Raw genomic sequence first — 12,682 nt, forward strand, 5'->3', positions numbered from 1 at the left:
ATGGATGCAACCTGACCCACTATGATCTCCAGCGTTTGTTATTCTCAGCACAGATTCCAGCATCTGTAATGATTTGCTCCTCCCTCAGGTCCGAATCTCTCCATGAGGGAATAAAATTCCATGTCCGCTGTATCCAGGCCTCTCAGTATTCTGTACGTTTCAATCAAATCCTCCCCTCATCTTTCTAAACTCCAGCAAGTACAGACCCAGTGTCGTCTTCTGATGACAAACATGTCTCATAATGTGTTGCCATCATTGCTGACCAGGAAACTCTCTCACACATTTACTGCCTATCATAGTAGCGATGGGAAAGATTTACAGATTGGGAATGAAACTGTTTGACACACTTCCCATGGCCATCAGCTTCTGAGGTGGAACTTCAACCCAGAGTTTCAGGCTGAGAGGTGGGGACGTCAACTCTGTATTTCTTAGCCTCGTCCTTACACTGACCCTGACCCTAATCCTAACCCTGATCTTGACCCTAACCTTCACCCTAACCCTTACCCAAACCCTGACCCTGACCCTAACCTGAAACCTGACCCTAACACTAACCCTGATCCTGACCCTGCACTTCACCCTAACCCTCACCCAAACCCTGACTCTGACACTGAGCCTAACCCAAAACCAGACCCTAAACCTGATCCTGACCCTAACCCTAATCCTAACCCTAACCCTAACCCTAACCTGAAACATGACCCTAACCCAAAACCAGACCCTAACCCTAACCCTTTCCCCGATCCTGACACTAACCCTGACCCTGACCCTGACCCTAACCCTTGCCCTGATCCTGACCGTAACATGGACCCTAACCCTATCGCTAACCCTGACTCTAACCATTACCCTGATTCTTAACTAACCCTATCCTAATCTTAATCCTTCCCTCACCCTAACCTAATCCTAACCCTAGCCCAAACCCTGACCCTAACCCTAACCCTATCCTAATCCTAACCCTAACTCAAACCCAGACCCAAACCCTATCCTAATCCTAAACTTAACCTTAACCCTGATCCCGACCCTAACTCTATCCTAATCCTAACCCTAACCCTGACCCTAATCCTATCCTAATTCTAACCGTAATCCTAACCCTGATCCTGACCATACCCCTTTCCTAATCCTAACCCTGACCCTAACCCTATCCTAATCCTAACCCTGAACCTGATCCTGACCCCTAACCCTATCCTAATCCTCACCCTGATCCTGCCCCTAACCCTAACCCTATTGTCATTGTGGCATTACTGTCTGTAGAAATCTCCATGTGTAACTTTCAAGATCTGCTTAACTGTCTGTATATTTTTGAAGCATTTCCAGATGGTGAAAACACAAGGAGGAGACCTGTTTGCAAAGCACCTGTTTTAGAGCTGCTGCTGAAGCAGTATTGATTTTCCTTGGAGAGAACACTCTATAGCACTGACTTGTGTTATCCATGTGCTGGGCTAAAGGCATCAGGCAACCAGTGGCACTTCCTTTGCTGGGGGTCATTCATGTACGTGTACAGCATTGAAACAGACCCTTCGGTCAACTCATCCATGCTGACCAGATATCCTAAATTAGTCTAGCAGCACCTAACATTTGCCAGCACCTGGCCCATATCCCTCTCAAAGCTTCCTATTCATATACCCATCCAGATGTACCAGTCTCCACCACTTCCTCTGGCAGCTCATTCCATACATGCTCCATCCTCTGCTAGAAAAAGTTGCCCCTTAGGTTCCTTTTAAATCTTTCCCCTGTCAGCTTAAATCTATGCACTCTAATTCCCCACCAATCCAGAGAAAAGACTTTGTCTATTTATCCTATCCATGCCCCTCATGATTTTATAAACCTCTATAAGGTCACCCCTCAGCCTCCGACGCTCCAGGGAAAACAGCCCCAACCGATTCAGCTGAAAATGTGTTGCTGGTCAAAGCACAGCAGGCCAGGCAGCATCTCAGGAATAGATGCTGCCTGGCCTGCTGTGCTTTGACCAGCAACACATTTTCAGCTGTGATCTCCAGCATCTGCAGACCTCATTTTTTACCAGCCGATTTAGCCTCTCTCTATAGCTCAAACCCTCCAATCCTGGAAACATGCGTGCAAATCCTTTCTGAACCCTTTCAAGTTTCACAACATCCTTCTGATAGGAGGGAGACCAGAATTGCTTGCTCTATTCTTGTTCAACTCCTTTGCTATCGTTCAAACTCCCTTCAAGTTGAAAGAATGAGATTAGACCAGTACCACAAATCCACTTTAAAGCAAGGAAATACAGTGATCCCATCTGTCAGAATGTATACTCTGCAAAACACTGTGTTCTTGAATTGTCCATCATATTTTCACTAAATAACTTGCATTTCTTTTAAAATTGTACTGTTCCTGCCACAAGCAGAGCATACTGTATCATTATAGTTCTTACTGACCAATCAATATTCACAATGGCTATGCAAAAGATTTTCTATATTCACATGTCTTGAAATCAATTTTTTAAAAATCTCACAGTCAAATTCTGGTCACACAGACACCAGTCAAGTGGAATGCTTGGACCTGGACGATGTTGAGCTTCTCATATGTTGATGCAGCCAGAATTGCATTGAGACAAGTCATGCATGTTCCATTGGATGTCTCATCTTCAATTTGAATCTAGTGAAGATCCTTTGGGAGATCAGGAAACTCTTCACATTCTGCAGAATCAGTGGCGCCTTCCCTGTTCCAGCAGCCCCAGTGAGAGTATGGCTGATCCAATTGGCTTCTGGTTAATTGTGACCCTTTGGATGTTGTTGAGGGTCTCATTGATGTCCGGGGCCTGTGATTGTTGATTGCTGACAACCTCAAAGTTGGTGTCACAGGGTTAGGTTTCACCCTAACCCTAACCTCAGTTGGTGCATCAGAAAAACCGGTAGACCGATCACGATCTCTTTTTCATGTGATTTAAAACTTCTTAGAAGCTTCATTCTTTCATTTACTACCCATCCCTAATTCAGCTTGAACTGAATGGTTTGCTGAGCCATTTTAGCGACAACCATTTTGCTCTGTGTCTGGAGTCACATATAAGCCAAACTAGCTAAGGACACCTGATTTCCCTCCTCCAAAAGGATCTGACTCAACCAGGTCAGTTTTTCTAAGAGTTGATGGCAGTTCCTTGTTCAGCATTTACTGGATTTAAATTCAGTCATGGTGGGCTTTGATTTGATTTGATTTATTACTGTCACACGTACTTAGGTGCAGTGAAACAGTTTGTTTTGCATGGACTACAGGCAGATCATACCACACAAAGTGTGTTAGGATGATATAGCAGAGTGAGGGGTACAATGTTACAGCTACAGAGAAGGTGCATAGAGAGTAAGATCTACATTAAATTTAAAATTTGAGAGGTCCATTCAGCAGTCTAGTAACAATGGAGAAGAGGCTGTTCTTGGTGTGGGTATTTAAGCTTTTGTATTTCCTGCCTGACGGAAGAGGTTGGGAGAGATTATAACTGGGGTGGGAGGGGTCTTTGATGATGTTGGCTGCCTTCCCGAGGCAATGGGAAGTGTAGATGGAGTCAGTGGATGGGAGGTTGGCTTGTGTGATGGACTGGGCTGTGTTCGAACCTCTCTGTACTTTCTTATGGTCCTAGGCAGAGCAGTTCGCGTACCAACCCGTGATGCATAACTCCTTACCCTGAGGATTAGCCTCACTTGACCCATTGAATACTCGCCCAGTGAACTCACCACTGCACTTGGGGAGGTGACAGCCCAGTGGTGGTATTGCTAAAGTATCAATGCAGGAAGGAAGAAATATTCCAGGAACCTGGGTTCAAGTCCTGCTATGGCTGAGTTTTAATTCACTTATAGAGTCATAGAGTCATAGAGATGTACAGCATGGAAGCAGACCCTTGGGTCCAACCTGTCTATGCCGACCAGATATCCCAACCGAATCTAGTCCCACCTGCCAGCACCAGGCCCATATCCCTCCAAACCCTTCCTATTCATATACCCATTGAAATGCATCTTAAATGTTGCAATTGTACCAGCCTCCACCACATCCTCTGGCAGCTCATTCCATACACGTACCACCCTCTGCATGAAAAAGTTGCCCCTTAGGTCTTTTTTATATCTTTCCCCTCTCACTCAAAACCTATGCCCTCTAGTTCTGGACTCCCCACGTCCTTTAGGAAAGGAACTGCTGTCGTTACCCAGTCTGGCCTACATTTGACTCACAGCAATATGATTGACTCTTAACTGCCCTCTGGGCAATTAGGGATGGGCAATAAAAATGCTGGCCTAGCCTGTGGCATCCACATCCCTGAGCAAATGACAAACAAAACACAGCATCTTCTTTTAGATTGGGTTAGAATCACTCATTTTTGGATAGAATTTCTCTCATAAGATCACATGGGACAGGAATGCTGCTTCTTTATAGTGACACGGGAAGGGATGTTCTGTATCAATGTCTGCCTTTACATTGCATCTATTCAGCAGCTGTGAAAAGTAAAATAATGTCCTGTGGCCTTCCACAGCCCAATACTGTTGCTCATATTCTTTCAGTACTGATTTCTTTGTACGTTCGGTTCTGGTATAATATGCGTTTCTTCAACACGAATTGGCTATAGTGTGATTGAAGAATTTAGACCGTTATTTGTATTACCTGTATTGGTTGTAATGCGATTCTGGGCTCATTAGTTTAAATGGTGATGCTATTCCACGATTTTCTTATAATGTGGGATCGCACAGGAGTGGAATTATAAGAACAGACTGTATTTTTCCTCTTTGGTTCTGAAGACGACAAGTAACATGAATCAATAGATGTGAGGCAGGAAAAGCAAAGCAGGTCAGACAGCATCTGAGGAGTAGGAAAGTCAACATTTCTAGCCCGAAACTCTTATACTGAGATGAATGTAATGGAAGAGAAGGCTTATCTCCGATGCTAGATCCTTCGCTGAATCTTAGTACTAGGTGGTTACATTGTGTTTGATGAAGTAGTGAGGGAAACTCTTAAAATCTTTTTAATGCATTAGCTAGTGACCCATTCTAAGTCAACATACTGAACAAATTTGAAACTTAAAATATTTGTTAGCACCACCTTTCAGAACACTGCTCCTTTCTTCATCAGGACAATCACCTCATGCTTCCAAATAAACCTTTCGCCCTATAGCTTGGTGTTGTGTGATTTTTAACTTTGTCCACTCCAGTCCAGCAACGGCACCTCCACATTACAGCATATTGAACAAGGAGGGCTCTCATGGTGCAGTGGTAGTGTCCCTACCTCTAAACCAGGCAGCCTGAGGTTCACATCCACCTGTTCTGGAGGTCTGTGATAGAATGTTTGAGCATATTGTTTTGAAGACACCTATTGATGGTGTATGTCACCTCTCAACATCGGCCTATTGAAGTCAGACACCAGTTTCACAAATGACAAGTTTTGAACACAATAGCGGTTGGAAAATTATGATAATTGTAAAATTGTCTTCAACTGTACAGGGAGACAGGATTGCATTAAACAGTTTGTTAAGCTTTGACTGTGGTAATCTTCCCATAGATTATTCGTAGCGGATATGTAGTCAGGAGATTCCTAATGCCTGTAATTGGCTTTTGCATGCCAGCTGTAATATCTTTGTGTTAAAGCAATTACATGCCTCCGTGGACACAATGGAGATTACATGCATTGAGCTGCACTGAGGTTTGATGAATTGGTCAGCTGACTGCAGGAGGCAAGGGGAAACATTATCCTGAGCAACTTAGCCAGCCAATTTCAGATGAAATTGTGCGACTCTGAGCGCCAGCTACCTTTCTCAATTTCCCTGTGATTGTGTTCACACTTAGAGTTCTGCCCAGAGCAGATGCGCTCTGGAACTTTGTTCAACTACCTGTTATTTAGATGTGAAATTAATCATTTAATGTTCGCAAAATGTTGAAGAATGGGGATGGATTGTTGCATTTTGTCTAACACTGCTCATTGCCGTAACAAAGCAAAACTGATCCAGTTGCAAATTGCATTCTGTTCTGCCAGATCCAACTGAAGATCCTGCACTGAAAAAGTCAATGCAATGGCTGGTGCAATAGGAGGTGCTATATTTGGTGCAGTGGGCATCACTGCATTTGATGCGGTAGGGACTGCAGCATTTGATGCAGTCAGAGATGCTCCGTTTAATGGAGGAGGAGACATGGCACTTGGTGCCGCGTGAAATGCAGCATTTGAAGCAATGGGAGATCCTCTAAGTGGTGCACTGGAGGATGTGGTAATTGATGCATTAGAGGTGACTGCGTTTGCTGCAGTAAGAAACGCTGCATTTGGTGCAGGACGAGGTTCCGTGGGGGCAGTAGGAGGCGCTGCATGTGGTGCAAAGGAGCTGCTGTTCTTGATTCAGTAGGTGATGTGACGGCTGTTGCAGTGGGGACAGGGCATCTGTTGCAGTGAGAGACACAGCATTTGATACAGAATTAGAAGCAGCATCTGAACCAATAGCAGGCCCTCTCTTTAGTCCATTAGATGGTTCTGTATTTGCTACAATGTGAAATGTAGGTGATGCAATCAGAAATGCTGTATTTGGTGAGTATGAGATGCTGTATTTTGTTTAGTAAAAGCCATGGATATTGGTCTATTATGGTGCATTATATGTTTGCATTAGGAATTGTTCTATGCGGTGCAGCAAGCAATGCTGTTATTGGCACAGTTGTATAGCCTGCAATGTATTTCTATTTGATGCAGCAGTATTTGCTGCAATAGGAGTTGCTTTATTTGGTGCAGTAGAGATGTTTGTGTTTTCTGCAGTAGAACAGAATATTCATGGTGTAGGAAGTGCCAATATATTTGCTGTAGGATGAGATGTTGCATTGGATGCAGTAGGAGAGGCAGTGTGGAAGTGGAACAAGTGTAGGTCATAGTATATATTTGGTGAGACAGACTGAACGGGCTGAAGGGCCTCATCTGTGCTGTAGGATTCTATGAGAATGTATTCTATGTGAGAAGAAGTAGTGCATGCTTCTTTGATTCATACAGAATGTGATGCACTGGGAGGTCTTGTACTTGATCCACGATAAGGCACTGTCTTTGGTGCATTCAAAGGTGTTGTGTTTATTCCATTGAGTATTGGCGTATATGGTGCAGTGGGAGGCCCTACATTTAAAGCAGAAGGAGGTGTGTATTCAGTGCAGTAGGAAAGGCTTTTGCAGTGCAAGGTACTGTGATGGTGATTCTGCATTTTTGCAATGGCGGGGGATTGTTGCACTTGATACAGTCTGACGCAGGCAATGTATTGGGTGGGGTAGTGGACACTGCATTAGATGCAGTGGAAGATACAGTATTGGATGCAGCACGATAAACTCTTTATGCAATCAAAATTGATGCAAGTGTTAATGTAGGTCTCTGCATTTCAGGCAGTTGGTGCTACATTTGGTGCATTGGCAGATGCTAGTAACATTGGGAAAGGCTGCATTTGGTGCAGTGTGAGGTGTTTGGTTCAGTAGGAGGCATAGCATTTGGTGCTGTCGAAGGATTTGGTACAGTAACAGGTGCATTTGATCCAATAGGACCTACAGATTTTTGTGCATGTGGAGGCACAGCATTTGTTACAGTAGGAGGCATTGCATCAAGTGCAGTAGGAGATGTTGCATTCGGTGTGAAAGGAAGGGCTGCATTTGATGCAAGGGGATGTGCAATATTTAATCATATTCATGCAATATTCGTGCTGCATTGTGAGTTGCTGCACTTGTTGCTGTGGGCAGTTCCGTGTTTGGAGTAGGGAATAGTGCGTTCGGAGGAATAGGGAATAGTGCGTTCAGTGGAGTAGGGAATAGTGCGTTTTGTGGAGTAGGGAATAGTGCGTTGGGTGGAGTAGGGAATAGTGTTTTCGGTGGATTAGGGAAAAGTGCGTTGGGTGGTGTAGGGAATAGTGCGATCAGTGAAGTAGGGAATATTGCGTTCGGTGGAACAGGGAATAGTGCGATCAATGGAGTAGGGAATAGTGTGTTCGGTGAACTAGGGAATAGTGCGATCAATGGAGTAGGGAATAGTGTTTTCGGTGGATTAGGGAAAAGTGCATTGGGTGGAGTAGGGAATAGTGCGTTCAGTGGAGTAGGGAATAGTGTGTTCGGTGGAGTAGGGAACGGTCGTTCGGTGGAGTTGGGAATAGTGCATTTGGTGGAATAGGGAATAGTGCGTTGGGTGGATTAGGGAGTAGTGCGTTCGGTGGAATAGGGAATAGTGCGTTTGGTGGAGTAGGGAATAGTGCGTTCAGTGGAATAGGGGATAGTATGTTCAGTGGAATAGGGGATAGTATGTTCAGTGGAATAGGGGATAGTATGTTCAGTGGAATAGGGGATAATGCTGTAGGAGATGATACTGTATTTGATTACCCTCTTTCTGATCGGAAGGCTTCCTCTCGATCTTCCCCTCGTACTTTCACTTGTTTGCAGAATGCACAGGGTGACTGGTGCAGATGGAAAAAAATGTCTCTAACTTAAGAAAAATCACAGCAAGGGATAGGCGGGGGATAAGCCAGCCATCTTCAGGCTCAAAATGCTTTTTACTGCAAAGCAGAAAGAGCTTGTTTTCTTCCAGAGGTCTGATGGTTTCTGACCTAAATCTTCCCATCCCCAAGCCGTACAGCTCCCTGGGAGCCAGTCACACAGTTATGAGGCCTTTGCCATCGATAACCTGGGGTGCAGCATTTGTTGTTGGCTGCATAGCCCCCTCGCTCCAGCTCACCTGTAACCAAACCGTTCCTCACTGTTTGCACAATGAGTGTCAGGTAACTTCTTTTTAAAAGGAGCAGCAATCCTTGACTTGTTAAAATGATTACTTTCTCATTTCAGTCCACAATTAAAAATACAAACATGATACAGAACATTGACAGCTAATTTCCCCCAACACTTGCTGTGACTTTTCATTCATGCTTTTATCTGTATGCACCAGTCGCCCTGTGTATACTACAAACAAGTGAAAGTACTGGGAGAAGATCAAGAGGCAGCGTTCCAATCAACAAGGGAATCATCAGATTCAGTACCATTTCCTGCACCAAATACAGCACATCCCACAGGAGTCAACTGAAGAACGTCCATTGCACAAAATAAAGCCTCCCCTCTGCACCGCCTGATGCATAAATGCAGCATCAGCTACTCCCCAATATAGGGTACTGCCTCCGGTATCAAATGCAGAAACATAAAAACGAGGTAGGCAGGAGGAGGTTCTGTATTTTTTACAATGACAGACACTATAATTGCTGCATTGGAGGGCAGTGCACTTCTTGCAATAGAAAGTGCTACATGTCACGCAGTTAGACATTGCATTTGGTGCATTTGCAGATGCTGCTTTTGGGGTGCAGTAGAAACTGTTGCAGTTGGAGAAGGTGGTGACACAATTGTGATGTCACTAGGCTAGAAATTGTCATGTTCTCAGGAATGCTTTTTTGTGGCATGGGTTCGAATCCCACCAAGTTCTGTTGGTGCACTTAAGTTCAGTTTGGTACAGTAAGACACTGTACCTGGTGTATTGGGCAGTGCCGGGGGAGGAAGTTGTATTGAATGTAGTAGCAAGATGCACAGCAGGGGAAGCTGGCACATGGTAATATCTCTGAGCTTGTACCTCTCAGCCAGTACTCTGTGGCACCAGTGGTGCATTTAAACTGAATTGATAGAGACAGTCTTGTTGATACTATACTGATAGAGTAGGTAAAGAAAACCTGTGAGGGGTATGGATAGGATGAATAGAATAAGGTCTTTTCCAAGGAGTGAGTGAATCCAGAACTTGAGGGTGTAGGTTTAGGGTGAGAGGGGAAACGTTTAAAAGCTACCTAAGGGGCAACGTTTTCCACACAGAGGGTGGTACGTGTATGGAATGAGCTGGCAGAGGAAGTGACGGAGGCTGGTACAATTACAAGATTTGAAAGGCATCTGGTTGGGTATATGAATGGAGGGATATGGGACAAGTGCTGGGAAATCGGACTAGATTAATTTCGGGTATCCGGTCAGCATGGACAAGTTGGATCGAAGGATCTGTTTTTGTGCCGTACATCTCTATGACTCTATGTTCCCCTGGTTGGTGAGGGGAATGTTCCTGATAAGAAAATTTGTGGTTAAAAGCTCATCTCAGGGCTGGTGACCGTGAGCCTCCTTTTTGATTGTCATAGAAAACTTTCTGAGTACGTTTCGGGAGGAAAACCTGCTGTCCTTACTTGTTCATGTGACTCAGAACCCATGGCAACGTGATTACATTCTGAAATAGCCATGAAGTTACCAGAAGCATGCACATCCTATAACAAAGGTGTTGTATTTGGTGCAGTAATAGATGCTATATTGATGCCAAATAAGAGTTTTATTTGCTACCTTCGATGGAGATGAATACGCATTTGTCGTACAATATATTTCTACATTCAGTGGAGTATTTTTTGCAGTATTCTGTACAGTTGTGGGTTTTTGTGTTTGTTACAATACAAGATGCTGCATTTGGTGCATTATTATCTGCTAGATTTAATGGACTCGAAGATTTAATTTGATTTGACTTAATGTTTTCACATGTACCTAAATGCAGTGAAGAGTTATGTTTTGCTTGCCAATCATACCGTACAAAGACATACAAATCATGAGGCGATAGAATGTAGCGAGATATACAAGGCGACAGCTGCATTCAGTTTGAATTTTGAGAAGTCTATTCAAGATGCTGATACATGTGTTTAAGCTTTTGTATCTTCTGCCTGATGGAAGTGGTAAAAAAAGACATGAGGGGCAAATTTTTAACACAAGGACTAGCTTGTATGTGAAATTAATATCCTGGGGAAGTGGTGGATGTGGGTACAGTTACAACAATTAAAAGACATTGGAATAAGTACATGAATAGGAAAGGTTTGGAGGGTTATGTGCCAGGTGAGACTTGTTTGGGATTATGTTCGGCATGGACTGCTTGGATCGAAGGGTCTGTTTCTGTGTTGTATGACTCTATGACTTTGACTCTATGTGACAAGCCAATGGAGATCAGTGTCCAAGTTCAAATATTTACAGTATATATTTAAATGAAAGGATCAAATCAATGGTTAATATTGGATGATGATACAAAGGCAGGTATGCAATTAAGTTCTGAAAAGGGCATAAGAAATCTGCAGAGGGGTACAGATAAGTTAAAGGAAGGGAATCAAGAACTGGCAGATGAAATATAATGTGGGCTGTGTGAATTTACATACTTTAGCAAAGAGAATAGAGAAGCAGTGTATTATGTCAATTGCAAAACACTGTTGTGCAGAGGGATCTGAGGATCCTGGTCCATGAATCATAACAAGTTAGTATCAGGGTACAGCTAATGATTAGGAAGGCAATTGCAATGTTGGAACTTATTGCAAGAAGGAGAGGAAAGCAAGTAGGAAGTCTTGCAGCACGGTGGCTCAGTGGTTAGCACTGCTGCTTCACAGCTCCAGGGTCCCAGGTTCGACTCCATTCCTCGGGCGACTGTCTGTGTAGAGCTTGCACATTCTCCCGTGTCTGCGTGGGTTTCCTCTGGGTGCTCCGGTTTCCTCCCGCAGTCCAAAGATGTGCAGGTTAGGTGGATTGGCCATGCTAAATTGCCCGTAGTGTCAGGTGCATTAGTCAGAGGGAAATGGAACTGGGTGGGTTACTCTTCGGAGGGTTGGTGTGGCCTTGTTGGGCCGAAGGACCTGTTTCCACGCTGTAGGGAATCTAAGCTAATCTTGCTGTAATTGTTTTTGATTACTGTGTACAATTCTGATTGCCTTATTGAAGAAAGAATATAAATGTATGAGAAGCAGTTTGGAGAAAATTCACTTTACTGCCATTACGGATTGATGCTTTGTTACTTCATAAGGAAAGGTTAGGTACCAACTGAAGTTTGGAGGAATGGGAGGCAATCTTAGTGAAATATATAAGATCTGAGGGAACTGACAAGGATGTTTTCCCTTGCGGGAAAGTTGAGACATAGCGGGCACATTTTTAAAGTAAGGGGGATTCCTATTTAAGATGAAAAGTAACAGATTTTCTTTCTCTCAGGAGGACTAGCCTTTGGTGCTCTATCCCCCAGGTGGAGGCTGGGTCATTCAATATTCTTAATTCGGAGCTAGATACGTTCCTGACTAACGAAGGAGTCAAACTTTATCAGCAGAAAGTAGAGTTGTAACGTGGAATGGTTGAGCAGGCTTGAGGGAACAGATAGCCTACTCCTGTTCCAGATTCCTATGTACATCTGAATGACATGCACTGTCAATGGGCCTGTACTTTTTAATATTGGTATATACTATGGGCATGTAAACTTCGATTTTTATTGTCGGCTCATTGTTAGAATGACAAAATAAAAGAAGAATATTTACATTTTAAAAAACACTTTGTGTTCTTTGATTTCTTGGTTTCTCAATGCTGTTAGATGCTGTTTAATGCTTTTGTCTGTATTTTGAGAGAGTACATAAGGCTGTTGACACTAAAATTAGTGCACATTATGCAATGTGAGCATTGTATTACCTGTGACTAGTCAGCGATTTTGATTGGGGATAACATTTTTCTCAATCCTTAAGCATCCTCGCAAAGTTTCTGATCCCAATGGAGATTCTGTAAAAGGTACAGGACAGGGAATACTCACTTTGTAACCATGATACAGTGATGGATGGGTTTGCTGTTTCACTGTTTCACACACATCCAAGCCACCCATTGTGGAATAGCATAGACTGACACTCAATAATGGTCTCGGTTTCTTGAACTAACAAGACAAAGGGAAGTAGATGAATGGTGACAGCAACCTT

At 43.6% G+C, this 12,682-nt stretch overlaps 1 protein-coding gene across 2 annotated transcripts in view; it reads left to right on the top strand.

The window, feature by feature from the left end:
* Positions 1–12,682, top strand: part of LOC132823328 (slit homolog 3 protein-like) — a 699,246-nt gene that overhangs the window by 453,145 nt on the left and 233,419 nt on the right. The gene's annotated exons all lie outside the window — the stretch shown is intronic.

The sequence above is a fragment of the Hemiscyllium ocellatum genome, chromosome 16 (assembly GCF_020745735.1).
Source record: "Hemiscyllium ocellatum isolate sHemOce1 chromosome 16, sHemOce1.pat.X.cur, whole genome shotgun sequence".
In the NCBI taxonomy this organism is placed as follows: domain Eukaryota; kingdom Metazoa; phylum Chordata; class Chondrichthyes; order Orectolobiformes; family Hemiscylliidae; genus Hemiscyllium; species Hemiscyllium ocellatum.